Here is a 7437-nt window from a genome sequence, read left to right as displayed (position 1 = left end):
GATCATCTATAAATATAAAATATTGCTTCCTTTGTACTGAAATAAAGATCTGTTTGTGATACTGATGAGTACAATGTCATCTTTAAAAGTGATAGTATTCACATGCAAAGTCCAAGTACAGTTGAAGTCAGAAGTTTACATATACTTAGGTTGAAGTCATTCAAACTCTTTTTTTTTAATCACTCCATAGATTTCATAATAGCAAACTATAGTTTTGGCAAGTCATTTAGGACATCTACTTTGTGCATGACACGAGTAATTTTTACAACAATTGTTTACAGACAGATTGTTTCACTTTTAATTGACACAATTCCAGTGGGTCAGAAGTTTACATACACTAAGTAACTGTGCCTTTAAGCAGCTTGGAAAATTCCAGAAAATGATGTAAAGCCTTTAGACAATTAGCAAATTAGCTTCTGATAGGAGATGTACTGAATTAGAGGTGTACATGTGGATGTATTTTAAGCCCTTCAAACTCAGTGCCTCTTCACTTGACATCATGGGAAAATCAAAAGAAATCAGCCAAGACCTCAGAAAAAAAATTGTGGACCTCCTCAAGTCTGGTTCATCCTTGAAGCCTGAAAGTACCACGTTCATCTGTACAAACAATTGTACACAAGTACAACAACCATGGGACCATGCAGCCATCATACCGCTCAGGAAGGAGGTGCATTCTGTCTCCTAGAGATGTACATAGTTTGGTGCGAAAAGTGCAAATCAATCCAAGAACAACAGCAAAGGACCTTGTAAAGATGCTGGAGGAAACAGATAGACAAGTATCTATATCCACAGTAAAACGAGTCCTATACTGACATAACCTGAAAGGCTGCTCAGCCAGGAAGAAGCCACTGCTCCAAAACCACCATAAAAATGACAGACTACAGTTTGCAAGTGAACATGGGGACATAGATCTTACTTTTTGGGGAAATGACCTCTGGTCTAATGAAACAAAATTTGAACTGTTTGGCCATAATGACCATTGTTATGTTTGGAGGAAAAAGGGTGAGGCTTGCAAGTCGAAGAACACCATCCCAACCGTGAAGCATGTGGGTGGCAGCATCATGTTGTGGGGGTGCATTGCTGCTGGAGGGACTGGTGCACATCACAAAATAGATGGCATCATGAGGAAGGAAAATTATATGGATATATTGAAGCAACATCTCAAGACATCAGCCAGGAAGTGAAAGCTCAGTCGCAAATGGGTTTTCCAAATGGACAATGACCCCAAGCATACCTCCAAAGTTGTGGCAAAATGACTTAAAGACAACAAAGTCAAAGTATTGGAGTGGCCATCACAAAGCCCTGCCCTCAATCCCATTGAAAATTTGTGGGCAGAACTGAAAAAGCATGTGCGAGCAAGGAGGCCTAGAAACCTGACTCAGTTAAACCAGTTCTGTCTGGAGGAATGGGCCAAAATTCCAGCAACTTGTGAGAAGCTTGTGAAAGGCTACCCAAAAAGTTAAACAATTTAAAGGCAATGCTGCCAAATACTAACAAAGTGTATGTAAACTTCTGACCCACTGGGAATGTGACGAAAGGAATAAAAACTGAAATAAATAATTCTCTCTACTATTATTCTGACATTTCACATTCTTAAAATAAAGTAGTGATCCTAACTGACCTAAGACAGGGCATGTTTTCTACGACTAAATGTCAGGAATTGTGAAAAACTGAGTTTAAATGTATTTGGCTAAGATGTATGTAAACTTCTGACTTCAACTGTATACAGTGAAGGTGAGAATATTTGTAATACAAGTCACTGCTGAGGTCCACCAAGGAATGAACATTTTTAATGTGCTGTTAATGTCATTCAATAATAGTCACCTCTGCTAATAAACACAAAACTGAGTTGGAGGTCCTGCAAATGACAGAAAGCAATTTTGCTGTCAGCACCTTTAATGAGCCAAAATCTCCAGGTACATGAATGAGCTATTCATATTCAATCACAATCAAGGAGTACCTGCTACATGTTGCACTTCTAAACTCTTTTCTTTCAGTTGCTTTGAGGTCTAATGCTGAAATGGGATTAGACCTTCTTCTTGCACCGTGTCATAATGCAGCATGTCTACCAGACAAGTTTCTGTCCAGGGGACAGCTCTCAGTTGAGAAGCTGTCACCGGTTTATAAGCAGTGAATTTGTTACTTTTGTTGCTTGACACTAAACCTGATGTGAGCTATTGGGTGAACTATTCCTTTAATTTTCTTGAGATTAAAATACTACTCATGAAAAGGATCCAAATGACACTGAATAAAATATTTTTCCTAAATGTTTCATGTCAGACAGGGAATGTGAAAATATGGAAACAGCAGTTCGGATGGCAGAGAAACATCCCCAGTGTGTGGCTGGACTTTTACTTTTTTGGTAATGCAGTACAAGAGCATATTATATGCATTGGTTCCCATCCCAATAGCAGTCTGTCTATTTAAAAGAAACATTCATAACATTCAAAACAGTCAAATGTTTACTATTTCGGTCTTGTCTTAAGTCAACACCATGGTTGAAGGTGAAAATGTAATGTATTTTTGACAAAACTCTCCCAGAGTCCCTCCCAGAGCTTCTCAAACTGCTGAGGGTAGAGTTAGAACAGACTACAGAATCCAAAGAGAATATGGGCCAGATTCACCTTGCTGACAGTAGTACAAATATGCCTCCCAAAAACCTGTTCAAAGATCTCTCCATCTATTATGAGAAAATGTCCACAGAAGCATGCAAGACAGCCATGAGAGAGCCACATAAAGAAGTATTCTCACCACTTTCCATTGTTCAAATAGATGGTAAGTCTGATTGTCTTTTAGAACGATGTATTCTAAAGAACAGAATGCAATATTACTCTTACAGTAAGTATGGTATCTATGTATTTTTACAGAGTTGCTGAGTGAGGTTGCTGAAAATATTGGTGAGTTTTTTGTTTGTTTTTTGTTTCTTTCATTGAATCATTTATTTGTTGTGCTAAATCTCATCTGCACAATTTTTCAATTCTTTCTAGCTTTATACATTACAAAAATATTAATTTTAAAAATTAACAACAGGGCCCAAACTGTGCTGCTCAATTGCTATTTATTTAACATGTATAATAATCAACACACCCAAAACTGAAGTAGACTTTAAACGATTATTTAAAAATAATAATAATAATAATAATTAATCGAATCGCACAGTTTTCTGTGATTAATCGCAATTAATCATGGTACATGGTACACTAAAACAAACATTAAAATAGAATCATAAATATATTTACTTTATACTTTGTCTCAGATATCTTGCAAGAAATTGGTTAGTCATTTGTTTTAAATATTTACATGTTAAAATGTTCAGTTCTTTGCAGATAGAGTTAATTAGACATTTTAACAGGTATAAATCTTTGATACAAGAATATGTTTACATGCCATATTTATAGGATCAGATGGGCAGACTCAGTTTATGTCAAGCTTTATTGGCAAGATAAACTTAAGTGTACATTGCCAATGCATTATTACACACGATACATACAGTACATATATAAAACAAATTGAATGCTAAAGTTTAATTTGCTGAAGTTTAAAATCTCTAAAGTATTAAATTATAGCTGCTGATTAGTTTCTGTTGCGCACAAGCTGGGTTTTTCTCGTGCAATTTCATTTTTGACACTGTTTCAGGTGACAGTGCGAGAGCGTTTTTGGGCGATGCGATTTGATACTGCAGCTTGTCAGAAGTCAGAAATGTCCATTCTCTGAACAGTAAATCTGTTCTCGTGTTAATTATGCCCGGGACATACATCACACATAATGAATAAGCGTGCACTACTCCACACTTTCAATTCCTGTGCTTGGATGTGCAGTCGAGTCGAGAATGTACTTCCTGGAAATTTATATTTAGCAATTTTAGAAACAGGAAGTAGAAAAAAAACTTTGGTGAAGTTTCAGGAAGTGAAAAAACAGATACTGAATTTTTTTTTTTTTTTTTTTTTTTTTACGTGTTAAACAGTCAACTATTTCCCTGCCCTTCTTTAAAGTAAAATTCAAAGATTTATCTTGGGATTTCAAGAATCAGTATTGTGATTGTTCAAATGAAGATCACGATTAATCGGAAAATTAGTCATAATATACTAAGATTAAAGGAGAGACCAGGGCCTCGTTTCCCAATAATGATCGATCTTAGGTGTTTTCTACGAGCAATTTTGCGAACGTTCGTTATTTTTTACGTGTGCTTCCCAAAACTGCACTTAACATAAACATGCGAGCACACGCTTTAAGTGCTACTTAAGAGAGTCACTGTCCATGTGACAGTGCTGAAATGTGACCATATAGTACTGCTCATCATTGTAACTTCATTATATCTGTATAACTTTACAATTTGTAATTTACCTCTTTAAAATGTATATAAAAATTTTTTTTTTAAATATTCGACCTAATTAACTACATATTTTCATATTGTTTTACAATAATTTTGTGCAGAATGATCTTTTTCTTTTACACAGTCTGATTCCATATTCAGGTGTGCCTGTGTAAGATTGTGTTTTCACAAATTTCTCTCCATATGAAAGTTTCCAGGTAGGGCTGGGCGGTTTTTCAGATTTTCCTGATTAATTCGAATTTGCGTTTTGACACAATTTTTAATTTTTTTAAACCGAGAAATCGAGATTTTGCAAAAAATATTGCAAATGCTATAGTTAGATACATTGTAAATCTACCAAAGGTTGAATAAGGAAGAGAGAGAAAAAAATCACAGCACTTGCTGCTCCCAATCTGATCAGCTGCACGTGTGTGGCGTGCTCCAAATAAACGTGACAGGTTAACAACACGGAGACTGATATAAAAGACCGGTAATATTCCCAGTACGATTGTACACAGAGTGATTGTAGCTCAGCTCCATCCATCATGCAGGCATACACCGGTTTAAGACCATAACTGGCCTCGGCGTGCGCACGTTGATCAACGGTCTCCTTTCTTTTCTTTTTACCCATTATAAAGTGTTAGTTATGTGACAGCTCTGGACACTTCATTTCAAATCATGGAGAGGCTATATATGGGAGAATCAAACATCCACTGCTCCTTTTGCCAGGATGATTCAGATATTTAGCTAATTATTGCTTTGTTCTTTGACGTGTTTCAAGTGTACTGCATCTATAGCCAACATTTGACAAGCGATCATTTTGACAAACTTTGCTAGTTGAATTGTAATTACAAATTATTTCATACTGCTGCGCTGCTCAGCGTGAACTGCTAAAGGGCGTGTCTCTATTTGCAGGGGTTTATGAATATACACACAAATTGTTTGATATACAATGAGTAATTTCTAGATAAACTTGATAAGATATAGATGTTTATTTCTAGATAACTTTCTAGATAGACTTGGTTTAGATAAAATGAATACCTACACTGGATAAGAATTATTTTGCAGTTTTTTTATTCTATTATTTATATCTGGCTTTATTAGATTTTAATTTATTTTACATTTACACTCTGTTGACAACCTCCAGTGGTGCATTTGAACACTTTTGTTACACACCTTTGTAATGAAAAGAACTTGGATTTCTCTAACCAGGTTGTCTTGCATTCTAACAAAGAACATACAATTTGAAACATGTTAGAGTACATTTAAAAGTTGAAAAAATCCATTTGTGAATCGTCCTTCTATTTCAGTAGTCGTGCGCTCGCGCATCATATCGAGAAACTTGCATTGATTTTGTCACACCTGACCCTGACTGATGACGTGTAGGAAGCTATATCTATTTCCGTCCATGTCATGGTCAGTCTCTGATATTCTCGCCGAAGAGATCTCGCTTGAGCGTGCACAGCTCTTGGGCTAGCAATTGCTCCCCGCTATAGCTGTGTCTCAGGTAATACATCGGATTTACACATCGGAATTATACATTGATATTCACCAGACTGAAGTGTTGGACCGCGTGGATCAAGCACTAGAGGACTCATTGGTTATTCAGGGTTTTTCATTAGCGCCAGCAGTATTGAGGTGACTGTTTTTATCAGAAACTCAGTGGTTAACCAGGGTTCTTACTGATACTGCTCTGTAGTGTTAACCATTGTTTTTATATGGTTACAATATATTGCCTGACGAATGCTCACTGGTGGACCAGAGCATCATTCAGTATAACATGCGGTTACCGTGACAACTGTGGTAACGCGCTTACTCACTAACAGCTCCTGTTTGTTGCTGTTCAGATTAATATTTTGGCATTTCATTATTAACCCATTGTTTGACCAGGGTTCTCCATTTATTATATAGGTGAGCAATGGCTGCCTCATGCTCCCTCTGTTCATTCCCAATGGATCTTATGGATAGCCATATCCAATGTCCTACCTGTCTGGACATTGAATTTCAGTCAATTTGCTAAGTTGGACACTGATTTTCAGAATATTCCAACCAGGACTACAAGTGCTATATAAATTTAAGGAATTATTAAGTATTATTATTACAACTCAACAGGCTTGCAGTAAGCATCCAGCCACTAAGGCTGAAAGACCTTAAAAGAACAAGATGGACCTCCTCTGCTACATTAGCTCACCAAGTGGATGAGCTTACAAACACAGTTCAGGGCATTCAAGCCTTATTGGCAGCCATGAGTGTGTACATCTGCCTCTCCTTTTCCTGGTATGAGCTGGTGTCCAGTTTTTCCAGGGAGGAGCTGGAAACTGTGTCCCGAGCAGCCTCAGACTCATTGGTTACAGCTGAGCAGGATGATTATCTCTTTTTGGATGACACGCCATCTTCACATTCCCAGTCTCAGCATTCCCATAGTGATGACTGCTCAGACCTCCGCGGTACTGGACCTTCAGTAGTGTTTTCACTGCAAGATACGCTTAAGATGGCAAAAGCCAGGCTGAATTTGGACCCACCTTCTCCTGTGTTGGGCCCTTTGAACCTCTTGTGCTATCTAGTCACCCGACCAGAGGATTTCCTAATGCCAAGATGTTCCGATTTCACTGAGGTAGTTTTTTCTGCCTTTCGATCAGCTCCCCCATCCAGACCTGATCGTGTGGTGTGTACGCTAGCGGCAGTGGCTGAAACCCAGGAAAAGGGCCTTGGTAATATGCCTCTAGTACAGCCATATATATCGTCCTTGGTGGTGTCTCCAGACGAGGCACTTAGACAAAATCTCTGCTGTCCCAACCCAGAATGCAGGCGCACTGATGACCTGCTGGTCAGGACCTATAACGCAGTCTCAGGCTTGAGTTGGGTAGGGAATTCCATGGCCCACCAGTTACTTGCACTTCATTCCACCATGACCGCTGCCCCACCTGACAGCACTGCTTCAGAGTTGCTTGACACTTCCTTATAGGCTTTGGGGCCAATTGCTTTCTCTAGTGATGCCAGCTACAGCTAGTGACTGGACAGGTTTTTGGACCAGCCGCCCAGGAAGCTCTTGAACGCAGAGCGCATGCAGCCATGTCTCATTCCCAACATATTGAGCGTGGTGTGAGTTACCCTGGTCTGTCAGC

Source organism: Myxocyprinus asiaticus, chromosome 4, assembly GCF_019703515.2.
Source record: "Myxocyprinus asiaticus isolate MX2 ecotype Aquarium Trade chromosome 4, UBuf_Myxa_2, whole genome shotgun sequence".
Classification (NCBI taxonomy): Eukaryota; Metazoa; Chordata; class Actinopteri; order Cypriniformes; family Catostomidae; genus Myxocyprinus; species Myxocyprinus asiaticus.
The sequence above is the reverse complement of the archived record's forward strand: the minus strand, read 5'-3'. Positions refer to the sequence as shown.